Below are 26,666 nucleotides of genomic sequence, written 5' to 3'. Positions count from 1 at the left end.
TGTGTTTTCCCCATATTCAAATATGTGTTTTGTTTATTATTTCAATACATATTCACATTTAGAATATTCATTGACAGCGCTACTATTAAACACTGTGGGCAAGGAGGGAGGTGGAGGCAGCCATGAATAGAAAGTGAGACATGGTTTAAAGAAATGTCTGGTTTTGCTGAAATAAGTGTTATATTATTGCAAGGAAGCAGAGGAGAAAGACAAGTGGAGGCTAGGATTGAAAGGGTTTGTCCGATGCCCAGACTACCTCTTGTTCACCACCATCCAAGCTTCACGCTACACAATGTCTTCACCGCTCTCATTTACTTTGCTTTGTCAGCAAGAAAGAAGGCCAACAGAATGTAGTGGACAAAAACAACCCTCTTTCTTGTCATGCTTTCTAAAGCAATTTGGCAAAGAAAGGGGCCACTTGGATTTGGTTGAGGGATCTTAATGCAATGCCACGTCACAAAAAAAAAAAAAAGAGTGGTTTGTCAGCTAACCATTGGCACAAGTGGGTGCATGCACAAAGTGCTACAAGCTACGCTTCCTTCTCCAGCTCAATGTTGGTACAAAGACAAGAAATAAAAAGGAGATTTTCAGATAATGGCGATAATGGCGGTGTAGAGTGAACCGTCCCGTGACCTTAGGATGATGAGCTCCAAGTGGTTTTGTCTACACCACGTCACCAGATGGTCAACCTCCCACCAGACAGATTCTTCTCCACCAGAGATGATGAACCCCATGAGGGTGGAGGCATCCGTAGCTTCAGAAGCTCAAAGGAGTGATGACTGGAGGTGCAGCTTTGTACAGGGACAAGACTAGCACCAAGACTAATTGCTGCAGTTTTTGCATGTATTACTCACAATGGTGAGCCAGGCAGAGTTTGCTTAATCCTCGAAGAAGCAGGTACTCTCAAAAGTAGGACATTTCCATCTAACTGGCTGGTCTGATACTAAACTCCTGCAGGATCATCTTTATTTTACACCGTACCACACCATATATTCACTGAGATGCAACGATTGATGCAATTGTTTTTAGACGATTCCGATTTCTGACCTGCCGAATTCTATTTTCTTTCTTCTATAATTGACAGCAAGGCTCCTGACCCAAAAATAACCACCCCGAAATCAGTTTACACCGTCAAAAACATTCATGATATAACTCCTTTACTTTGTTATTATCATCTTTAGTGGTTATTTCCAGAAAAACACAAGTCTTAGTAGGAAACAAATGATAGTAGTAGTAGTAGTAGTTTTAAATATGTTTGATAAGTTGCTTGTATAAGAGCTAGTGTTAGGAAGTTACAGGTATAATTATCTCTCTAACATCTATTTCATATTACTGTAAAAACAGCTCCTTTAAAACAACTATTTATTCAGGTTTTTGCAAAAAAAATATATTTTGCAAAATTACATTTGAACATATCAGGATAGTGTTTTTAGTTTAACTTCAACCAACGTTCAGTTCTACTGAGCTGTGGGCAGACGAACCGGTAACTGGGATTACTCTGAGCGGAATGTATGGGAATGAACTACCGTATTTTTCGGACTATAAGGCGCACCGGATTATAAGGCGCACTGTGAATTAACGTGTCTATGTTCACACATAAACCGCACCGGATTATAAGGCGCATTAAGCAAAATAACACAGTCCGGTAAATCAAACTTTATTCAACTCAGTTGTAACAACAAATACCGGTACAGAAAAATACACTCACTTATCGATTCATTCCTCTTCCACAAATCCATCGAATTCTTCATCTTCAGTGTCTGAGTGAAACAGCTGTGCGATTTCGGCATCAAGAATGCCCGAATCCCTCTCGTCATTTTCCGAGTCAGTCTTGTTGCCGTTATCGGTACTTGGCTGTTCAGTGATGATTCCAGCTTTCGTGAAAGCTCGGACGACAGTTGCGACCGATGGTTACTTGTTGTGCTTATTGATCGATTTTGACTTTTAGTTTAGACATTACATTCCTGTTACGGGGCCGATCAGGTAGTGACACAGCGTACCGTAATGCTCCGAATATCCATTGAGCAGAGCAGCTTCGTTGCTTACCAAAGTCGTACTTACACATTTCGACAGATTTTTGAGCGCATTGTACCACATAAAATCGATCAATAAGCACAACAAGTAACCATACATAAGGCGCGCTGGATTATAAGGCGCACTGTCAATTTTTGAGAAAATTTAAGGATTTTAAGTGCGCCTTATAGTCCGAAAAATACGGTACTGTACTTTATAATAAGTGTCTGATTAAGTGACTTGTTCCAATCTGTGTTTTAGGTTTCTGCATGACTTATTTTGGACTTGCAGTTCTGACAAAATTGCAAGCTTCGTGTCTTCTTCACTCATGCTGAAGAACTTCCACTCCATCGACGTGTGTGTGTGTGTGTGTGTGTGTGTGTGTGTGTGTGTGTGTGTGTGTGTGTGTGTGTGTGTGTGTGTGTGTGTGTGTGTGTGTGTGTGACATCACTTCCTGTGCTGCTGTCAAACAACTATCAAGCAGCACACGTGTGTACATACCAGACTGATTGGCAGGTCACCACTCATGGCCCATCGGCTGAATACCAGCCAGGTTCGATTAGCTGCTAATTGATGGATGCATCTCCACTATTCACACACAGACTTACAAACACCTATCTACACATTAAGTTGGTATCATTGCATTGCTATTTTCATGACTAAACTTGCTTATGCAAGTGTATTTTCCTTTCTTTAAGACCTGCGTTGTGATAGCTTGTAAATGATTGTGTTTAAAAAGCATGCTATGCTAAGCTAACCAGAGATCAATAAACCCTCAGAATTGTAGAATCTCTTTTGGGGAAAGCTGCCATTTGATTCCACAAATAATGCTTTGACCTTGATGATATAAGTTAGATGGTGTTCAAGCTGTGTGATGCTATCATTACCAGAAAGATAAGAGACCGTTGAATCCCTCAAGTTTGAATGGAACTTTTTTTTACTTGTTTTTCATCACAATACTGAACAGAATAAGTATGATAATATGAATACAATTAAATTCAGATTCCAGTGAACGTTAATTCAGTTCACGTAAGTCCTGGCTGATTGCCTGACTGTTTCTAATCAGCCTTGTGTAACAGAACTGCCAGAAGATGACTTAATAGAATTCATATATGCTTCCAGCAAGCCCAAACCATATGTTGTTTGAAACTTGGATCTATGAGTAAAATGTGATTTAACTGTTACGAAAGCATTAGTGGAAAAGCTAAATATATATATATATATATATATATATATATATCACACAGGCACAAAAAAACAATACATCTCATGCCAAGCGTCCACCCACTCATATACATCCAAAACATGCCATTTATGCCACACACAAACACTTCACAGCATGAATGTGTCTGTGCCAAACACAAGGCTGTGCTGTGTGTGTGTGTGTGTGTGTGTGTGTGTGTGTGTGTGTGTGTGTGTGTGTGTGTGTGTGTGTGTGTGTGTGTGTGTGTGTGTGTTAAAACAGATAATACAGGAGAGGAACAGAAGCCAAACCCAGCAGCTGTTCTCAACTCCATGCCTGGGGGCTGATAAGGGGAGGCTCTGAGACCCGTGACCCCAGATGCAGGTCTCATTCTGGGCAGAGAGCATTTGAGGGTTAGCCTCACTGGTCGTGAATTATTCCACGTCCAGGCCTCCCTGAGTACCTGTAGTCGGCTCTGCGGAGACGGAGTCAAGGGGCTTTGACTGACAAAGCCTTTGATCCCACAACAGCCACGCACTCTATGATCAGCGTCTCTCCGAAGGAGTGAGTACCAGAGCTCTCCTGACACTTTCTCCCAGTGAGCTCTCTCGCTTTCACTCCTTCCATCTCTTTCTCTCTATCCATCTCTTTGAACTCTGCGTTTCCTCTTGTTTTTCAGTCCACCAGCTCACAACTCTAGCTTTGTCTTAGATTGTCTGTCAATTAAACAGAGACCTTTGAAATTACAACTCAGAGGGAACAAAATACTGAGCTGCAGTCTAGACATACCAATAAGTTACCTTTATTAGCTCTCATAAACGGTCACTGTGCTACACATCGTTGGTCAGAGTACATGCTTGAATCTGTATTCACATCTGGACTCCATACTCACGTGTGTGCCGATGTAATATATACAGAATACCTGGAGTCTAGATAAAGTGGTTACAACAGCAGCTATGAAACCAGCTTGGATTTCCAGCATAGCCCCAAAAACAGTTGTATTTTGGTCAAGGAACAGTCATTTCAATATCTAGTCATCTCTGCAAAGATAAGACATAAAAGCTCTATTGCACCTGATCCTATTCAAACTAATGCAATATTGAGTATCTGCCTATACCATGTTTTCTTTAACTCGTTTCCTAGTGTTTGGCGTCTGTATAGAGTAGTAGTCGTCAGTGTGGATCTGCTCTGACAGTTATATTTTGGCAGCCTCTCTCCAACAAAAGCATGAATATACTGCATAAAATACTGCGTAGCGGACGTCAAACACTGCCAACAGCCACACATTAGGGCGTGGTACATGTGCAAAATGTGGATGAAATAGAGGCAAAGCTTCCAATGATTCCATCACTATGAGTGCGGGAATCATTAATTGAATCCACCGTTACTCACTGTGTGTTAGAAAAAGGTTCCAGGTTTCTTCAAACAGAGCACAATATATTACGATTAACTATCTGAAATGGATTAGAATTGGCTAAGTATAGCTGGTACATCCCTCCAGAATGTCTTCTGTGTGGATGCAGTATCTGCAAAATGTGAAAACAAGTGCAAGTGCATGCTACAAATTCCCTAATATCATAAGCAGTAGCCTCTTGATACAAGGGTTGGCAAACATACAGGTGGGATTTTGGGGAGAAAACAGCAGTGGATGGCATGTGGGCGTAGTTGGCCAGGCTTCAGCATGAATCCCTGGTAGTATCTGGGTAACAGCATCATACTGGGAGCTGAGAGCCCTTGGTTTGGTTTGCTTTGGTTTGGGTTTTTCTTTGCTTGCATTTTAGCCCAGGTAGCATAGCTATCTGTCACAACCCCAGCTGCATGACAGGGCAAGCTGCTAAAACGTGTTGCCGAACAAAGACAAAAGGGCAATGATTGAGTGTGTGTGGGCAAATGTCATCAATTTTAGAACAAACTCAAAATGGTCACACACAAAAAAAACACAAAACCATGTTACGAAGAAAGCATTAATCTCCTTTTGCTCCTCCCTCAAACCGCTCCATCACGACCTCTCTCTAATCTCATCTGTGAATTGATGGGATTCTCTCAATGCGACCACAAGTCTATGGCGTGACAATGGTTACCAAGACAACATCATCTAGGCATCATACATCCCACCAGGGATGACATGAGGACCGTTTCCAACTAAACTCAAACATATAACACACAAGTCAGATCAAATATTAGAACCAGGAGAAAAGCTCATGAATAACAGATTATGACATACTGTTGAGTGATTTGCTATTGGACTCATGGGACTTTTGTGTGATGCAAGTCAAAGCCTGTATTCTTACGAATATCAGTAAAAATACTACTGTAAACACTTTCTATGCTTAGAATAATTACTATTGAGAATAACTCATCTATACAATACATTCAGTGCAGTAAAAGTATATATAACTTGAATTGGTCCGTACACATTTGATTACACATTGACATGGATGATTACCCTCAGAATCGGACTGATCGGTTTGTTTACGGCAAGCTAAACTGGTCAGTAACCACTGTGTTGGCATGCTGAGAGTCTAGAACCGTTTCTAGAACTTGTATCATTATTTTCTTTAAGGTGAGAACCATCACCTGCAGAACAAAAAGGACAGACAAGAGATGTTCATGTGGTCATAGAGTTTCAACAGCTGTAATATGTCAGCCAACAACCAAAAATGTAAAGGTCTACTTATGCAAACCGTGATACGGGCAATATGCTGCAGCTGGTAAGCTAGAACCAGGGACAGTGAAGGCTCCTATCAAAGAAGTCATTAGCATAATGAGGAAAGTATATTAATCGGTCCCCTATGGTTCCCTCAAGGGCCCTGGTGGCGCCTGACTGTGGGAAGCACATTATCACCGCCATATATTATATTCCAAAAAAACTTGAACGAGCTAAAGCTTAATGATGGCCACAGGACTACATGGCACTGCACATATTACCCATAAGTATGTTTCTTCCCATGCCACAAAGGAGCCGGTGTTAGTTTAAGAACAAAAAACAGGGATTGTATAGTAATAGAAATCTGCATCGTAGCAGACGATCAATGCGTGAAATGCATAAAAAGCCTCTATAGAAGCTTTCACATATAAAAAAAGAAAGGTTGCATTTGGTACAGCCCTTGATCATTTGGCGACATTATAAAAATAAAAAGGGTCTAACTTTGCAAAGACTCAATTGTTTCATCCTTGCATACAATTTTCATATTTATCTACAACATGTAATCTGTGTTTGTCGTAACGTCTATCAACACAGAAAACACACATTTATGTTATTTACTAGAAATAAGGCCAACAGCAAGTAGGAAACTTTTAGCTACTTCAGGCGATCTCCTGCCAGCCAGCGGCCACAGTATCAACTTATTATTGTCGTGAAATGAAGAGCCATCAGATAATTCCTCATTTCAACTTCACCAATCAGCTTTTCCACATCCATGGCAGTGCTTTTAAAGCGACTGACCGGGACAAATAGAAACCGGGCGTTCAACAAAAGTTTAGCTCAAAACGGCGTGAAGTGTAGCGTCACATTCATGCAAAAAAAAAAAATATTATATTTTAATAGGTTGAGCCTGTTTTTTTTTTTGCCAATGTTGACAGTCCTAATGCACTGATAATATCAAGCTAGTCCCATATTTCCATTCCCTATCTAGACTAAAGACTTGCCACACATGAGCTGGAAATGATGGGCTCAATTTGCAAATGAGGAAGGGTCAATTACAGTGTAATACAGCATCCCAGTGGAGTTATTATGTTTATATTGCCAGTGATAAGTCAGGGATGATGCTGTCTGTTTTTATGACTGCACACCCAGTATCAGCAAAGCAGTAGTAAAACTTTCCCTTCCTTATGAGGGAGCATTTTAGTGTTTTGCCCCAAGGGAAATGGACAAATATAGAAAGGGATCTGTCTCTAAACGCGGAAAAGAAACAATAAAATGAATTTACTTTAAGTTGAGTGAATATAATGTACATGTGTGCATTTGTGTTCATGCATGGGTGTGTGACCATTAGGGATGGGTCCCAAAACAAGGTATTAAAAACAGGCACCAGCACTAAATTATTTAAGCGCCAACATGATCTGTTCTTTTATTCTGTACTTTTTAAGGTTTTGGTGTAATTTATTATCACGCTGCGGCATCTCATCTGTTCTCCATGTCATAAGGGAGCTCCTCCGAGTACGCACACGCGCGCGCGCGCACGCACGCACGCACGCACACACACACACACACACACACACACACACACACACACACACACACACACACACACACACACACACACACACACACACACACACACACACACACACACACACACACACACACACACACACACACACACACGGAGCCAAGTCAGCAAATAGCAGAGCAGAGAGGCTGGAGTGGAGACCGTGAAGTGAACCAGTTGACTAGAAGATAACTCGAAGATTACTCACGTTGAAGTCAACCACACTTTTTACCAGTGGTGGAATGTGAGGACCTTCAAGGTGTTCAGAGAAAGCCCTGGAATCCTCAGATACAAATATAAAAACTATGATTAACTATATAAATAAAATGAAATGTAAAATTACACCGACTTGATTCTGGGGGTTTTTTACGCAGCCGGTGGAGGTAATATTGTCGCAGGTGGAGATTATCGCGGATATATTATCAGTGCCCTTCTCAAGACAACCATTCAATGAAAAAAATTGACATTGTTAAAAAAGGCCACCAAACGCCCAATCACCTTGAGCTCAACCAACCTGCTATGTTCGCCATTTTCAAGGCCAGCAACTGGGAACGACACACTTGGCTTACGGGCTCAGTTCGACACAAGAGGCTGCTGGGAGTGCTTGTTGTTCGAGACCGACAAGGGCGCGTGGAATCGGAAAGACTACGAGAAACATGGCTGTTTAACTAAGGCTGCACAAAACACAGCAGGTGATCTTAAGGCAACGATTACCATGACAACGTTCGGAGACATAAGGCTTGAGTTACAGCTGGACGAACAGAGACGGAGAGAAACAACGATGCACAACTAAAAGGTGAAAAATCAAATCAATCACTGTGTGATTTTCCTTGGGAAACAGGAGTTACCTTTCAGGGGCCTCGATGCTTATAGTGGTAATTACCTGGAGCTGCTATTATTTTTAGCGGAATATGATCCAGACTTGCACTACCATCTGTCCACTTCCAAAGTGTTTATTGGAACCTCAAGTCAAATACAGAACGACTTGATGAGTGCCGTTGCCGATGTGACGGGTGAGACGTTTAAAGATGAAATAAGGAAAGCTCCCTTTGTAGCTGTAATGCATCAGATGTCAGCAATACTGCACAGCTATCTCTTGTTCTTCGTTTTGTAACCGACAGTGGCGTTGAAGAGAGATTCATCAAATTTGAGGATGTGACAGGAAACCAACGGGCAGAGGACGTAGCAGCCCTGGCCCTTGGGTTCTTGGAGGAATATGGATGCATAGAAAAACCTGTAGCCCAGTGCCATGATGGCGCTCCCGTCACGGCTTCAGGGTTGAACGGAGTCCGAGCCGAGGCAAAGGAAAAGATCCAACAGGCCCTTTTCATACACTGTTATGCGCATTCCCTCAATTTGGTTTTATCTCAAGGTGTAGCAAAACTGCAAAAATGCTAAATTTTCATCTTACATCTTTCTGGCCGCGTTCTTTTCTAGAACGCCAAAACGAACGCAGCTGCTTGCCAAGAGTGGCACCAATCAGCGGGAATTTTTCATCAAGATTAGTGAGCACTGTATTCGAAAAGAAGGATTCTCTGAACAATCTGATTCGTTACATAGTTTAACACCGTGATGAATTTGCTGCAATACACAGTGCTGATGGCTACATATCAAAACATGGGCAACTTTGAATTTTGCTTTCAACTTTAAACGAATTGTTTGCACACGCAGATGTGCTCTGATTTAAAGACTTTATCAATACAAATGTAACATGTATATGTATGTCGAAAAGCAGACTCGCCGCAGTGTTAACACGAGCACAAAGCGCTCGCTCGACTAATAGCAAATGGATAAACAAGCAAACGCTACAGCTGTCTGTATGTAGTCTAACGGTTTAGCTAAGTTCGCTCACTGCTCTGTCGGCTGAGACAAAGCAGCCGCTCCTCACTCTACCAGCGGTACCTGCAGGCAGTGAATCACATCAGCAGAAGGAGGAGGACAGAGGACAGGGGACAGGAGGAAGGACTGACACTGTTACCAGAGAGATAATATTGTCGAGTTCATATAGTTTCATTTTTGTAAAAATGTATGTTGCGACTCCAATATAAAACAATAGTCCTGTTCTGAATTTGTAATTAATATTTTTAAAAAGCAATCAGTAATGAAAAAGAACATACAAGGGTATTGTTAAGGAACCAAACTGATAAGGATCGATAACTGTAGTAGTACCGATAAACTTCTAACAATACCCATCCCTAGTGTCCATAGATGCATCAAAAAAACGTCTTCCTTTTGGATTCCTTATTACATTTCAGCCATTTGCAGTAAGTGAAGCAGCTATGTCAAAGAAAAAGAAAAAGTTAGATTTTGAGACCGTTAAATGAGGCAGAGAAACAGAGAGAAGAGGGTCGAGGCAGAGCTAGACAGAGCACAGGTTGGTCTGCTGATCCGGTGTGTCTGTGGCCCCCTGAGAGAGCTAAGCCAATTAACTAATAAAGAGAAAGTGGATGAAAACAAGGCAGAGGTGGCCTAATCAGGTTGGCCTGAGGTGTGAAGGCTTAAGTAGTAGCGGCTGGAGACCCAGAAAGGTGTAAGACAAGGACCTCTCTCACAGTCGGTCGCCCTCAATACTTCTTTCCTGAAACTGACACCCATATGCTGTAACACCGTCGCCGCTTTGTGAAACCCCAAGGAACTTCTGTTTTAATTATTTCAGCGTTCTGTAATAGTCAATTCCCACTTTTCTATTTTCTCATTTCACCAGCAGAGATAAGGTAATAGAAATGAGGCCACAGCGATGGAAAGTAGCCTTAAAACATGTGCTGAGACAGAGATGGAAGGAGAGAGCCCACTAAACAGTGCTTTATCCTTCACTGGCTCTGTGCTTACATGGAATCCCTCTCCTGAAAGGTAGACACGTTTAGCTGTATCTACACATCAGCCATTATCTGGCATCATAATGATGGGCTCTAGTATAGATGACCCTATGGATTTTATAGTGTGGTCATAAAGCACAAGAGATGTTTCTGGGATTAAAATATGCTTTTCTGTGTTGCAGTAAATTGTGTTGCGAGATGCACTTCATAAGGCTGCCTTGCTGGGCAAAAAAAGACTGCCATCATGAACCAATTATACACAAACGGAGACGTCAGCCGATAAGGAAGAGGCCATTACGACTCAGCATAATTGATTTTACCATATAGTCTTTTTCCTCACGTCATTTTGAGTACGAAAAAAAAATTAAAAATTGCTCAAAATGTCATGTTGATTCTATAACAGTACCTTAAGCTCTGGCAGTGGAAGGATACTATAACGGGGGGGGGGGGGGGGGGGGGGACTAATCTTTGCACATACTGATTTTGTGATCCATGTTCGCTTGTGTGTGCCCTGTGCAGTCGTCTGGAGAGAGGTGAGGAGACACAGACTACACCCGTCAAGGCTGGTGTGAGGAGGCACCAGTCGGTAAAATGCCCAACGGAGACAGACAGACACTACGGCAACAATATGCAGCCAAGCCACAGACGCATGCACAGTCGGACAGATAAAAACACAGTTATAAGAAGACAAAAATTGTAAAACAAATAATAAAAAATACCTCTACAGTATTAATGCTGGACTCGCATTTTCTTTTGTTGGGTAGTTATTCGATTTTCAAAACTTGGGAGTTTTTGATTCGTTTTGTTTTTTTAACCCTTTATGATTAGAAAACATTTCGTCCTTCTCGAGTCATATCATGTGGACCTGCAAAGTCAGAGCCCTCGCTGCCGTTGGCTTGTGTCGGAGTGTTCTCCGACGCAACCCACGGGGAGCTCGGGCTGAAGGGGCCGAGCGGAAGCCTTGCGTTACACACGGGCTTGCAGCCGGGACTGCCGGAGAGGCGGGGCATAAAGCGCCATGATAAACCGCCTCCTGTTAGGGGGAGAGCCGACCGGCAAACGTGACTTTGAGGTAGGTCTACACAGAGGGAAGAGGAGATGCTGAGCGCAGCAGGTTACAGAGGTGATACGAGGCATAAAAACAGCACTCGGAGATTTGTGACAGAACTTGTTTGCAATTACAGGTCTTTGAGTGTGTGACAGAACAAATGTGCTGCTTTAATGACACGAGTCCATGCTGCCTACTAACCGAGAGGTTAATGTGCTCCTCCGCTTGGCGTGCTGCAGGTTGAGCCCAGCAGCCCAGCTGCACTGCGTTCCCCTTCAAAGTGGACCTTGAAAACCAGCCGAGACAACCCCTCCACGCTTGGAATCTGTGAAAAATTTTGATTGGATGAAATATGGGACAACAATAAAAAAAATAAAAAAAGGAACTCATTGGAAAAGAGGAAACCTTTAAAAAATTGACACGGGTGTGTCTGTGGCAGACGTTTCATGTATTATTTCAAGTGGAATGAAGAACTTTTATATCTGCTGGTGGAAATCAATTATTAAGGGGCCTTAACCATCTCCTTCTCCTCCCCCCATCCCTTCATCTGTACCACTCAGGACAAGTGGCAGTGGGGACTGCTGGGAATGTCTAAGTGCACTCACCACTCCGTTCTCTTGACTTTAGTTTGGGGTAAAATCAGATTTTCATTGAAGTTACACAAACTAACTCCAAAATACAATACAATATACAGTTTACAGTTGTAGCGTTTGTACCAGGTACTTCACAAAAGGCCGCACATTCAAAAATCACAGGCCATTAGTAAAATGATATCCTGCATCTCCACACTTTAAAAAAGCACGCTTTGAAGGAGCCAAGTTTTGTTTCCCACCAAGATCCTTAACAGGCAGCTTTAGGCTATCGATTTATGCTACCATGGTGCTTAGAGCAGGAACAGAGGAAGAGCTGGTGTGTGTGAGTGTGAGTGTGTGTGTGTGTGTGTGTGTGTGTGTGTGTGTGTGTGTGTGTGTGTGTGTGTACTGCCTCTGTAGAAACTATTACTTGTTGTTCATTGTCCGCATTTCAAACAACAATACCACTGATGACATACATCCCTTTCCATTGTTTTTTTAAATCAACAATGTCTGGCATGGTCTATAGTCTAATGGCTGAAGTGGAAAGATATCTGTCATTTTGAAATGTATCTGCATCTATTGGGCCTTTTCTCATCTATTTGATAGAGGGGCGGTCAATGTATATTACATAACACAAATTGAATCGTAAATAGAACAGACTCAAAAAAGTAGTACCGCAGCGGTCTGCCCACTGACGCCAACATTGTCACTTTCATGATTTAAAATAAAATGTAACATTTAACTGGGAATCCACAAAGACGGTGAGACCGCTCTGGCCGTCAGTCAGCAGCAGCTCCTAGGGAGCTTAGTTGACAGCGGCTCGCTAACCGGCAGCCACCAGGCTGACTGACTGAATCAAAACAGTATTCATGTTGGCTCCACGGGAAGACATCATCAGTGCTTGTAGGTCCAAACGTCTGCCTTTAAAGCTGCCTCTAGTGAAAATGGGCGAGCTAGACTTCTATGATCCATCAATGTGAATATGTTTAATAAGTTCAAAACATTTACACTCAGAGGCCACGTTATTAGTCCAATAACATAACATCCATCTTTACAGAAGCTCATAATGTTCAGTTTTTGCATTGAGGTGTCTGTTCTGCCACATCAAGTACGGGTTATAGGGTAACCTCCTCAATGTTATGTAGTCTGATACAACACCACCACTGTGTGTTTGTGCACTTACACACCAAAACTTGTTTTTCTGTTTACCTGTATGAAACTGTTTTCCTTCATTCCTTACCTCTCCGCATGAGAGAAACAAACAGGAAGCAACATAATATTGCTGTGCATTGCCAGAAAAAGATAATGTATTCAGCCACATTACTGCCCACATTCAGATAGATGGGTCTCTTTTTTTTAATAGAACGTCAGCGGAGGAACGACAGTTCACAGGCCTCACAACAGGTATCTGAGGAAAGTGGAGAGAAGTGAGGACATGTGACGGCCAAACATGTCTGCCTTTTGCAGTCGAGTCACATAAAACTTTACATAGTGATACTTTTAGAGACAGTGTCCTACAGGGACCTTCACAGACAGATACACACTTACTCTCATCAACACACAACCCCATACACACCCCTGCTTACACGCACTTTACACTGTAGTAGAAGTATTACGCCATCTACTCTCCATCACAACAGTGTTCTCTTTGACCACAAACCAAAAGAGTTTCAGACCCCATCTTTGTCAATGCCGACTGCAGTTCCATACTTCCTTTTTGTCTTTGCTGAAGATTATATCAAACAAATGAATTCCTCAAAAATCTCTATTCCTTCCTGCTAAGAAAACCTCAACCACTGTAAATATAAGAAAACAAGCACAGAGGACTGTAGCTGTTTTACAGTCAGTCCGGTTGAGACGAGGAAAGCATCAAGTTGCTCCGCTCCTCCCCTGGGAGCTCCACTGTTCTTGCTTTTGGAGTGTGTCATTGTCTCTCCCCATACAGTGTGTTTTGTCATTATTTGTCACACTCCATTTGATGTGATAGTGGGAAGGTAAAACTTGCTCATGAAGAACCATAAATAATTCAGCAGGCTTTTTGTGTGTGTTTGTGTTTGTGATCCGTGAGCATGCATCTCTGCTCTTGATCTCTTGAGCTTAAATTAGCTCCTGTTCTGTTCCTGCCCTTTTTTGGGGATAAACACAACACAAAAAAAAAACGATCATGTTTGGCCATGACTCACAGCCTCATCTCATAACTGATAAATCACACACATGGCTCATGTCAGGGATGCTATTTTAAGAAACCCTCCAAGAAATACAAAGATTTACAAAAGCATCACAATAATTTAAAAGCAATGTCTGAGCAAAAGTAATAGTTATTTAAGTGCAAATTAATTAATTAATTATTAAGTACTCATATCGGGACTCCGTAACGGCAAGTACCCAAGTGTAGATTCTTCTAATTGGTCTGTAAAAAACATTGGTATCAGTGAATCCCCTCATACGACGGGAAATTACTTCACTATATAGCAATATTATTATAAAGTCAAATCATGAAAATTACACTGTGAAGCTCAGTTGTGTAAATGACAGAGATAGGGCAAGAACAAAGCTAGCAAAATAGGTGTTTAATGACAAAACTGTTGTTTGCAACAAGGTGCTAATGTATTCAATCACAGAGACTGATTTCCAACACTCTGGACCTCAAAATCCCCTCATTTAAAATGACACACATTCAGCAGTCTGTGACGCAGCAACATCTCCGTCAGCTCACTGTTTACGTCTACTCTCATCCAGACTCATTGAACAACTCTGAATGTTTTCTTTGTGCCGATTCTGTTACACAGAAACAAAAAGGTGTCTAGAATATATATAGAATATCTGCTTGTCCTGTGATCTGGCTGCAGTCACAGTTAATAAAGAACGATCTCTGCTAATGTTTGATTTGTATGTGAAGTCCAACTCAATAGCTGCTGATTCTTAACAGAGAAAACTGTTAACTTACTCTACATCCTCAGTCCTTGAGAAGCTATTGTCATTTGCTAACCTTGTCGAGAATATTTCTATTGTTTAGTATTTTATTCTACTTTTTCTATTTCTTAGTTGCTTTCTGAAACTAGGCACCGGTGTTGTAGTACTCAAGGTCGGTCTTGGTCCCGAGACCGGTTCTCAAGAACACTTTTTGAAGGTCTCCGTCTCGTCATCGATCACATTTTTACCTAGTTTAGTCCGACTGACTTTTATTACAAGACCACAACTGTGGGAAAAGCACTAAATTGTCTGTCTCGTACATTTCTTACCTTTCCTATAAGTGCTCATAGGAGACAAAGGAAAATTCCCATACATAAAATATATCTGCCATTTGATTATTTTGTCAAGAAATGTCTCATGGTACAGGTGTATGAGTGTTTGTATGTTTCAGAGTGCTGGATACCTTTTCTTTTACACTGCAAGTTTGCTTTTTCATTTTACACCTGCCTATACAATCTGTATTAGTTGTGTGACCTTTAAAGTAGCTCCTTCATTCATGCAAATCTCTTCTCACTGGAGGAGGAGGAGGATTAGTGGGTTGGATGAAGTATGACTGTCGGAGGTAGGGGTACTACAGATGATGTCAGCTTTGTAACACGAGCCTCTGGCCAAAACCCCTCCTGGAGGAAAGGAACGATCAATCCACGGGTCCTATTACCCTGCCTGCATAGGTAATGTCATGAGATGATCCCTACTAACAGTCTCTGGATGAAAGCAAGAGCCTACAGAGGATCAGTCGGAGAGGAGGAGAGGAGGATTACAAAAAGAGGAGAGGACTACGGAGACAGACGGCAAAGAAAGCACTTCATTTTCGCAAATAGTTCACTTTTGAACTGGGGACTGTTGTGTCACTAGGAGAAAGGAAAAATGAAGCCACTTCCATACTGATTACTGAAAGTTCCCAACTAAAATAAACTTCCAGATGCAGCAATCAAAGTTAATACTACCTCTTTTGCCTCAGAGGAAGCACAATGCTATTTTTTTTTTTATCACCTGCTTGCTATGGGTACAACTTCATCAAAGTGATACTATGAAAATGCCTCTTACCTTGCCAAATAATCATGCACACTTAAAGCCCAACACACACACTTAAACTGACACGCACTGCAGGATGAAACATCGTCCTGCCCCAATAGAGAACAACAATGGCTGCTGTAGCTGCAGAATAGAAAGAGGAGTACTTACAAGTTCTTATACGTCTTTCTGTCTGCAGCTTTCACTCTCCCTTATTGTCTCTCCCCCCTCCTCTCCTCAGCCCTGTTGCCACTCATGTAGATGTGTGCACTGGGGGCAACCTGAGGTGGATCCATTACCCTCTCAGTCATTGATGCTGCCGTGTGAGAGTGTGTGTGTGTGTGTGTGTGTGTGTGTGTGTGTGTGTGTGTGTGTGTGTGTGTGTGTGTGTGTGTGTGTGAGAGAAGGCTTGAGCTCATGCATGTGTGTGTGTGTGTGCACATGCACACTCGTCTGTCTAATGAAGCCAAAGCTATGCATCAGCTGGCTATACTACGCCATAAAAACCAGGGAAGAAGGAAGAAAGTAACACGATGGAGAGTTCAAAGTTCTGTCCACGAGTGAGTGAGTGAGTGAGTGAGTGAGTGAGTGAGTGAGTGAGTGAGTGAGTGAGTGAGAGAGAGAGAGAGAGAGAAAGAGAGCAGGGCTTATAAAGACAAAGCCTTTCTCTAAGTAGGTTAGAGGATTTACTCTGTCCATTAGTCTGGTAATGAACAACTGGCCTTTATGACTTCCCACAGTGGTGCATGCTTCTCTATCAGTATCTCTCACGGAGTGTTCTTTCGAATCGGAGGAGGAAATGTTCTACGTGTTGCTGTTGAACGGAAAGCCTCATCTTAGCAAAAAAAAAAAAAAAAAAAAGATATATATATTTTTAATGTGCAAGATAAACAAAAACAAGAGGCGGTTGGTCAAAATCACAAAGAACTGAGTTTTCCTAATAATGTCTTGTGGTACTGTACGTACCCGGCCTTTCTACTGGGGAAATAAATTAAAACTGCTGACGGGACAATTGTTGTATATTATTTAGAATATCTCAGACATTGTTTCTATTCAGTGCATTGAGCAGCACAAACAAAACAATCACCTCTATTTCCCCAAATTTGTTTTCAGTATTTATTTACTTATTTTACAGTAGAAGAACACTCAGCAAGAGATACATGGCTGAACACAAGTTGGGGTGGGAGGGACGTTTTTCTTTAGGATTTGGGTGAACTGACCATTTAAGCTTATAACGTATTCCTATTAGGGGGTGCGACATGACAATACATGACTTTACAGACGGATCATTGGCATCGTACTGCAGTGTCTATCAGTTGCAGTTCTATGGCTCCGATATTTCCTCAGAACACAGCGGCGACGCTAAATGATAAGCGTCGCTGCAATATAAAAATCTCCCCAAACGCAGTAAACTCACTATCTCTAATTTAAGCAGCCAAAGTCTGGAAGGAGCGAGGATTACAGATTGAACATCCCAAGACATCGACACTATTTAGGAGCATGGAGGTTGTTAGTGCCGGTTCCAAACAGAGGAGAACACGCTAATGAGCCGACTGATTCGGTGCGTTTGCGTTTAAACCCGAGATAGACCAGATGATATTTGGTTAAAATGGAACGGTGATGCTGTTTTGCCCTCATTGTTCTCAATGAAGCTTGATGGAAGTGATGAGCCCAGGTGCGTTTTATAAGGAAAATAGCACCAATGTAGCTAGAAAGTGTCCGTGCCAACGGATGATACTAAGAGCATTACTTACAGCGTTTCAAGTGATGTTATACTTTCTAAACACAGCTTTGGCCACTTTGATTGAATGCACCCTTGTGTCGCTGAGTGGCGTTCCACAGCCCTTTTGACATGAGTGCACTACATCGGAGTCAGCAATAAGATGATCGGATCAATAGCAGGCCTGCAGATCGCTTGTGTGTGTTTATGTGCACGTGTCTTTCTCCCCCATCAATCCACAGCTGGACGGCTGCTTATTCTGCCCTAAGGCTACATCAACTTCAGCGGCTCACTGTTGGAGCGGGGCTCCAAACCAACATCGATACATAGCATGCTGAGACACGGGGAGAATGACTGATTGAATGAAACCTTAGAGTGGTATTTGAGGCCAAAGCCTCTGACAAACAGCAGCTCAGGCTGTCAGCCTTCCAAACAGACAGAAAGCCCCAACGCAAAACCCCAGAAGAAAAAAGGAAGAGGAAATAAAGACCGATTTTGTTTGAATAAATGTTATTACTATTAGCTGGGAGGTGAAAGGGGCAAAATACATTGCAGTACTATGAGGGTATAATGTTGTAAGCTGCAATCAATCTATTTAAAGGTCTACCCTTTGTTTGCAGTACGGTGCCAACTGCTGAAATACTGTGAATCTACTTGTGGCCATAAGGGTCTCTTTTGACTGTAGACAATTGATTGAAATCTTTTAACGCTGGTGTCAATAAATCTATCAGTTCCAGGATTAGTTTATGTTTTTAATATTCACTAAGGGTGGGATTAAGATACAGTATGGTGGGTTTAGGAAATAAGGAGTTTACAAATCTTCATACAAATGACTATTCCCAAATTTTGATTAAAGATTAAATTGACAGGATGTCTATTCTAGGCTTTGTTTAGGCATATGAAATCTAGATATCATGCATATTAGCAATTTAGCAAGCATTTATTTATGCCACAAAATGCAGAGCGTGGCTGCCATTTTGTTTCCTATACAATGATAAAGTGCGCAGTAGTAGCAGTGGTGGATAACGTTCATCAGTTTCTCTCCCTCTCATCATTCTCCAATCTGTCACATTGTAAATGTGGCTGAAATATAAATTTCAGTTGAATCTTGAAAAATGATCTCCTTGAACACATGAATGCACAGACACACATTTGTAAATGATTGTTATTGGAAACCATGTGAGCTTTGTTGTTCTGTGTTAAAATTGTTACAAACTTTGCACTTCTGTTAATAAATTATTATCATTAATAAATGAATAAAATTGAACTTCAATTCAACATTTGGTTTCCATCCATCGATGTTTTTCATCCATTGTCCAGCTCTCTATCTCTTTTTCTTCTTTAAGTAACTGACTGAACCTTTTCCAATGTGCAGGGAACTATTTCAGGAGACCAACCGAACAATAAACATGACTTGCTGCACTGTACTACAGTACAGTACCACTGGATGCAATACGGCAATATCGATAGTTGTTAATATTGACATTTCTTGTAAATGATCAGATTGATTGTTACTTTAAAGCGTACTACATTTTCTTTAGGAGAGCATGCCAGAGGTCCACCCACCATCGTCTAACAAAGTCCTGTGGAAACACTTTACGTTGCAAATATTTGAACGCTATTTAATTAATGCTCCGAATCTCTTGTATCGAGTCTTTAAGAGGTTTTGGCTGTAGAGCCAAACTACACTTTCATAGTCCAATTAATGCCAATTGCTACATTACAACAACTGATACATTATGGATGGGAAGTCCATTGAAGGTTTTGATTGAAATAACTATCAATATCCAGTCATTTCTCCTGCTACGATTACTGGGGCCAAAAATATCACGGTAAACGGTATTATCAGAATAACCAGTGAACTGTCCTGAAATACTACTGTACTATTGGTGCTAAAACATAGTATAATTACTTCACAGCATAATTGTATTGGATGTAAAGTTGGTGACGTTACCTTCCAACGGTAGATAGTGAGCACATCCTTACTCACACATTTGATAATATACCAATCTTTGACGTAGCTTCACTTGTTTTACAGTCTAAAACATGACTTAACTTCTCCTTTCAAACATTTTTCTTCAGGCCTGAGAAGCTAGAAATAAAGATCTGCTAGACGCTTCACCTTACCAATACAAGGTACTATGACATTTTGAATATGTGAAAGTATGACAAATAAAACAAAATGGTCTACGTGTTGAATTAGTAGTGTTCAATCATTAAATTCAAAAGGTATACACTTCAAATATGTCCCCCAGAAATATGTTGGCAAACTTTGACAGGGAGCTGACAAAGTTCCAACTGCCACATTCCTCTCCTGTACAGCATTTCACCGAAAATCAAAGAATGCCGAGAGACCAATATTGTATAACACCAAAAGCTGGCTCAGTGTACTGTGCAGAAATGTATACTAGCAATGGAGGAATATAGATATGAGGGAGGAACGCTCCCTCCCTGCTACTCTGCTCACTAAGTGCCGGAGTCACCTGAGGACTCCAGTAGGAAGATCAGACGTGAAGCCATCTGAGGTAACTAAGCTGGTGTAGCCCCTGTCGTCATCCTTTGTTGTTGTGCTGTCAGCTAACTGCTAGTCAGCATCACAGGGGACTGGCACTGAGAACACATGAGTGGGAGAGCGGCGATGCCCAAGTTCACGCAGAGTGACAGCTAATGCCTTTTTTTTTTTTAAAAGTGACCACGTTGCCACCAAAGGGAGCTAGGGGATAGGCAGTGAAAAGTTCAGCCATCTCATCTCGGCTTACCATCGCTCCCCCTGCACTGATCTGACAGCTTCTGTAAGCCAGCCTCCCTGGGAAGCCCTTTTTTTTTCCATGCTCTCTTCATTTTTTTAATCTTTACATTCAAATTTACTTTCTCACTTTCGTTCCTAAATTCACGCTTCCGCACTTTTACTGCCTCCCTCCCTTAACCCCTCTCACAGAGCGTCTCCTGCCTGCCTGACATAGGATCAATATCATTTCCTCCTCCCTCCGTTTCTCTGGTAACAACAAATGAATTCAAGGGTAATGCCAGCTGACAAGAGGGCAAAATGCACGAAACCAAAAATCCCATTGCTCATTTATTCTTATCAAAGGCCTACGACTTGCTTGGTGAGGTTTTAATCGGTGTTTCTTGCAAGAAACAAGTCTTCAGGGGAGACCAAGCCTGAAAGCTCATCGACTTACACTCGATGTATCCAACAGCCTCTGTGAATAAGAGTCTGTGGTCAAAGTCAGTAATGTTGCAGCAGGATAATTAAAAATCTGATTACTCACAATGGTCCGAGTAACAAACCATTTTCTGGTAAACCGTATGACGTCGCCATGCATTCTGACAATACTTACATTACCTCAGTCACACACACACACACACACACACACACACACACACACACACACACACACACACACACACACACACACACACACACACACACACACACACACACACACTTAAACTAATTGAAAGGCTTCCTAAGCTACATGGTTTGAGTGTAGCACCACTGATTGATCAATTGATTGACCGATTGATTTTAGGGAGTGGTGCCACTGTTTCCAGTCTGAAAATGCTGATGCAGTTCAGTCACTTGCTCACAGCAGTCAGATCCTATCGATTCATCCTTTTTTGCCACTGATGGAAAAAAAGAAACTTAAGTGCACACCCACACACCCACTGTATATACAAGAGGACCGGTCACATGTGCACAGAGAAATGTCTTCTTCTCTTCCCTCTCTGCTCGCGTTCCAGCTCTCAGTTCATCTAGACTGTCCACGGAGGGACCGCTAACAAGATGTTGCCTATTAGATCTTGGGATGGTGGAAGTCTTTAACTATGATGTGTCATCAACATGCCGCCTTTATAGCAGCTCTGCAATTGGAATATTCCCTTCCGTCTCTCCAATTGTCGACTAATTGAGGACAAGGGACTGATGATTAATTATCCCATCCCTGTGCACTGTTTACCTAGATGATCGCCGCTGATGAGGGGTGATTCAAATTGAACTGCCACTCATATTCAGACTCTGTATCAAGCAATGTACGGAAATGTTGACATCAGCTAGTTTGTAACTCCCTTTACCATGGTTGGTGCTCATAAAACACTGCAGTAATTCTATCACAACACAAGGAATGAACAGAGAACTGCCAGGAAACGGAGCTGTGCGCTGATATTGATGCGTTTCACTCACAAGGAGTTGTGAAGTAAAATATAATGTTACATCATTTGTAGTAATAACCTACATCCATTACCCATTTCAAACATAATGGTAAACTTCCCCATTAAGCCCAATGCAACCACACTATCATTGTTTACTGTGTGATGCTGCCTTAGATTAAGCTGCTCGTTACATAAATGTAACTTTTTATTGTAAGTCAATCAGATCTTGGTATTTTTTTTAGAGGAAATGACTAAAAAAAACCTTGGTGATTTTGGTGGCCTCAGACCTAAATACTAATTAGTCATCAAACAGTTTCTGATTAAGTAAATATTTCCTTGCATAATCAATTCAGACTGTTCATGTTATATTAGTAGACGATTTATTTCATGCGTATGAATAAAATATCCTGTCTTTTAATCATAATACGACCGGTGAACCATTATCCTCCTAAATTTTGACCACACCTGATGAATTAGCTTCAGAATTCACATAATCAACAACCATATTGAAATATCAGAGACCTTTATACTGTTAAGATACTTTAAAAATGTATCAACAAGTCATAAAGTGGGTTTATTTGGAACACCTATGGACTTAAAAGGATACGTTAAGTATCCATCAAGGCCCTACCATAACAAAAATATTAAAATTTTGTTTAAAATAATTATTGACCCTTTAAAATGAGAGATTAGACTTTCATTTTAAGTCAAATGTTCTCATTTTAAATCGGAGCAATATATATTGAAAATGTTTTAAACGTGATTTGGTGAGCTTAATAGGGACACCCTACTATCAGTTCTGGAGCCTAAAACCTTCAATTTCCATAATATAAACATTTCTGCAACAACAACAACAAAAAATAACTTTTAGTTTTCATCATCATGCAATTTGATTGAAACGAAGCACGATTTGGAAGGTTTCCTCATCTCAACATTTGTTGGTAAAAGGTGCATGCCAAGGACACAAGTGTTTACTTAGGGTTCTAATTGGCCTTCCATCTTCTTTCCATCTGCAATTGTTGACATGTTCGCCAAAACCCACAAGTATCGAGGAGAGTGTGGCCTGGCCTGTTTTGGCCATTAGGCATTTGATGAATGTCCCCGGGAACGCCACACAGGGAGGGGCATGTTGCCCAAGTGGCAGGCGGCCATAATGACTTGCTGCAGAGCACATAAACAGATCAGTCATTTGCCAGACCAAACAGTGCCCAACTGTGGGTGAAGCAACCTAGAGAAGGGAAAGGCAGCCTGTGCTAGCTGCTTGTTTAGTTTACTTTGACCTGTTATTTGAACATTAAAGCTATATGCAGAAAATATTATGCTATCAAAAAATACCTGAGCCACATACACACTATACAGGGTAGGGCCGTCAACGAATACTCTAAATTTCTATGTATGCAAATAGTAAAAAAAAAACGAAACAAAAAAAAAGAGGTGAGAAAAAAAAAGCAGCGCTAGACTACAGTGGCTGTCGGCCTCCCTTGCACTAAATAATGGATGGATGGGTCACCGGTTTCACCACCGCCAACGGTGTCCATTCAACCAAGACTTGGGTTTACAATAATATCTTTCCTGTGATAAATACACACTAGTTTTAGTTTAGTGCGCACACACACACACACACACACACACACACACACACACACACACACACACACACACACACACACACACACACACACACACACACACACACACACACACACACACACACACACACACACAATCCTTGACTTTAGGGCTTGGCTACCTTGTGATTCAGAGCTGTATGCGTCCTCACCACGTCACTTCTCTGCAGTGCAAATATGATCACTTTCATTTAATGGTTGCAAAAAAAAACAACAAGCCAACAGCCAAAATCCAAGATGGCGATGGCCAAAATGACAAACTCAAGGCTTCAAAACAGCCGTCCAAAAAACCGACGAGTGACATCACAACAACAACGTCTTCTTCTACGATATAATTTATGGTTCTAACAGCAAGCACTACGTTATATAACGTTTAAACCATATACTTATCAGCTGTGCGCTCAAAATCAGTCAGGAGACGCAACAACTTAAATGGGTGAGTTTAACTAACGATTGTACCGTTTAAAAAGGAAACACAGATTTAATATTATATTTACTGGAAATTACAAACAATAGAGCCAACTTTCAGGCGAGCTCCCTCCAGCCAGCTGTCAACTTACTTAGGTTTTTGTTGTGAAATGAGGAGGCATCGTGTAGATAACTCCTTATTTTCACTTCACAAAATCAGTAGTTACTCGTCCACTGCAGTCTGTCAAAGCGATTCACATGAAAGATCAGCCGAGGAAAAGTTCAGCTCAAAGCAGAGCACTGCGCTGTGCTGCTTCCCTCGAGGTCAGCTAGTACACAGCATCATGGTCACTACACACAAAACAATACACATTTTAATTGTTCAAACCCCTGTGTTTTTTAGTTACAAATATTCATTTTAGGAAAATGTTGACTTCCCTAATACTGATTCACTGTAGAATGACTAGACAGCATCCAGGCTCCTTCATTAACACTCCTACACACATTTATAGACAAATTCATACCAACGGAACGGAACAGACGTTATCAGCAATTTATTTTTATCTTATTCAGATGCATTTAGATGTACCTGATAAATTCATTTAACATTCATGGAAATAACTACAGACTACATTAAATTGAGCGGAATGAGGAAGCCGAATGAAAAAAAAGAACACTGTCTACATAGACGGGGACAAAGAGGGAGAGACAGAGTGTCAAGTCTCTTGTCCCCTCTGCTGGATGCACCACAATTAAACACAGTCGTTGCCCGTGAGAGTCGAAATGCCCCTCAAGCCCCATTTGCCTTGAAATAGGACGGTGTTAAAAACACACTCAGTGGGGAGGAGATACACAACAGACAGTCAGAGAAACCAGAGGAAGAAGTTGAGAAGAGCGAAGGATGAAGAGGCCGGCTGTTGAGAGAAAGCCAGGGGGACTGTAAAGCACAAGCTTTTTATTTGAATATTATTTGAATATCAAATGATAGCAATTTTCTCTGCCCGTTTCTCCTGCAGGAGTCGCTAACACAGAGTGCTTTTGTGGAAGTCACAGTCACCACAATGAATTTAAAGTCCACTTTACATGGACCCTCTGTCCAACCTCCTGTCTCACCAATTTTTTTCCTCCATTCTTGTCCATTGCCTTTTTTTTTTTTTCGCCTCCTTCTTTCCCTCTCTCAAGCTAAGCATCATAATTCATCATTTCATCATGTTGCCATTAAAATGCTAGTATAGGACTTAAAGCTAGTGAAGTACAGGAGCTTCAACACAACAGCCAAGACGTGGTCGGGTGGGAGTGTGTTGCTAGATGTGCCAGATGAAATAATTGAAGATGCGTGATTAAGAGAAATTAAGTATCATTTCCATAATTCCGTTGTGACTCAACCTTCTGTTTCATGTAGCTGTAAACCTCCCAATAAGATCAACAAGGTTCTCAATTTAACAGCCTTGGTACTTATTTAGATCACGCAAGTTGTGCATTAATTCACCAAATGCTGTTTATTGTATCTACTTTTTATTGAGGCTTTAATAGGCCTGGCTGTTATATACTTCACATACCACACTATCATTTGCAGTCTATACCTCAGGTTTGCCTACATGTAGAGCTATTCAATTTGATTGAACCTCAGCTTGATTACAATCTCAGACATCCAATTCACACAGCTAAGTGCATGACCATCAAGGCCGCCTTTTCGTGCTAAATTATGCACAGTGACATCTTACATATGCATTTGTCTGCAATGCCGTGGGGCCTTAAATGCTTGGCGTCCTCATTGTGCGAGTGTGCACGCACTAAACCCAAACCACAGCAGTGTTTCAATACTGTACTCTGAAACGCTCCCGACCCATCCATGATTTAATCCTCATTACACACACACACACACACACACACACACACACACACACACACACACACACACACACACACACACACACACACACACACACACACACACACACACACACACACACACACACACACCACAGTACCACCGTTTCCAACCACTGTCTACTGGAACGATGGTGAGCCATTAGAGGTGAATGTATTACTGTGGCCGCATTGTGGGAGGCAGAAATGTGTCTTAAGCATATTTTGTGTGATGATCCGTTAGGTTGGATTGCAAAAAAAAAAGAAAGCTGGGGAAAGCAGCCAATAAGTAAATGCAAAAGCAGAGACATGCAAATGCACTCATCCAGCAGCACAGAGGAGATGCTACAAAAACAGAAAATGCATCTAAATGGAACGGTAAGGGAATTAGATGGATGGGCTGCAGTATATTACCTCAGAGTGATGCAATGCAGGACAGACAGTTGATCATGGGAGGCAAAGTGCTGTTTAGCTGATATCTCTGAGTAATGGCAAATCTGCATACATTTTTTTTCTTCAATCCTCAGGTGGCTATGCTAAACTATGCTAAACTGACAGAAGACCGATTGAAATAAATGACTATGGCCCAGCATTTTCAGCTGTAGCCAGCACCTGTGGGTAATCACTGTGCGCCTCTGCAAGCATATGTGTGAGAGAGTCAGACGGACAGACAGATTAAAGAATTAAAACTGATCTGTGCCTACATACTGGCGTGAGTTGGTGCCAATTGCAAAATATGCTGATGGGGGAATGTATTCTTAATGCATATGGTACTTTCACCACAATATCTTCACTTGTTAAAAACACACAACTTCTCTCTGCTGGATAAGCCGCACCAGTTTCCAAGCTCCCTAAGGGCCACAAGAGCTTTGATTGATGGACATGTCCGACAGCAGTTAAACATTCCCAGATTTACACACCGCCCGATGATAAAGCAATCATCGCCACATCCGGCACCGAGGTAAATCTAGCAGCCAGCCAGACACATCACTAACACACCCCATGTGGTAGAAGTATAAGAAAGTGGATTCATTTCAACGTCAAAAGCACAAACAG

At 41.5% G+C, this 26,666-nt stretch overlaps 1 protein-coding gene across 3 annotated transcripts in view; it reads right to left on the bottom strand.

Moving 5' to 3' along the window:
* Positions 1-26,666, bottom strand: part of nrxn2b (neurexin 2b) — a 645,600-nt gene that overhangs the window by 560,474 nt on the left and 58,460 nt on the right. The window contains exon 2 of one of the 3 annotated variants that reach the window (XM_068713607.1): positions 11,473-11,596. The exons of the other annotated variants lie outside the window; for them this stretch is intronic. The gene's annotated coding sequence lies outside the window, so the exon portion shown is untranslated. The remainder of the gene's footprint in view (positions 1-11,472; positions 11,597-26,666) is intronic. 3 annotated transcript variants of the gene reach the window in all.

The sequence above is a fragment of the Cebidichthys violaceus genome, unplaced genomic scaffold (genome assembly GCF_023349555.1).
Source record: "Cebidichthys violaceus isolate CVI_PGR_0920_01 unplaced genomic scaffold, fCebVio1.0.p SCAF_19, whole genome shotgun sequence".
Classification (NCBI taxonomy): Eukaryota; Metazoa; Chordata; class Actinopteri; order Perciformes; family Stichaeidae; genus Cebidichthys; species Cebidichthys violaceus.
Note: the sequence above shows the minus strand (reverse complement) of the source record. Positions and strands in the feature narration are given on the sequence as shown.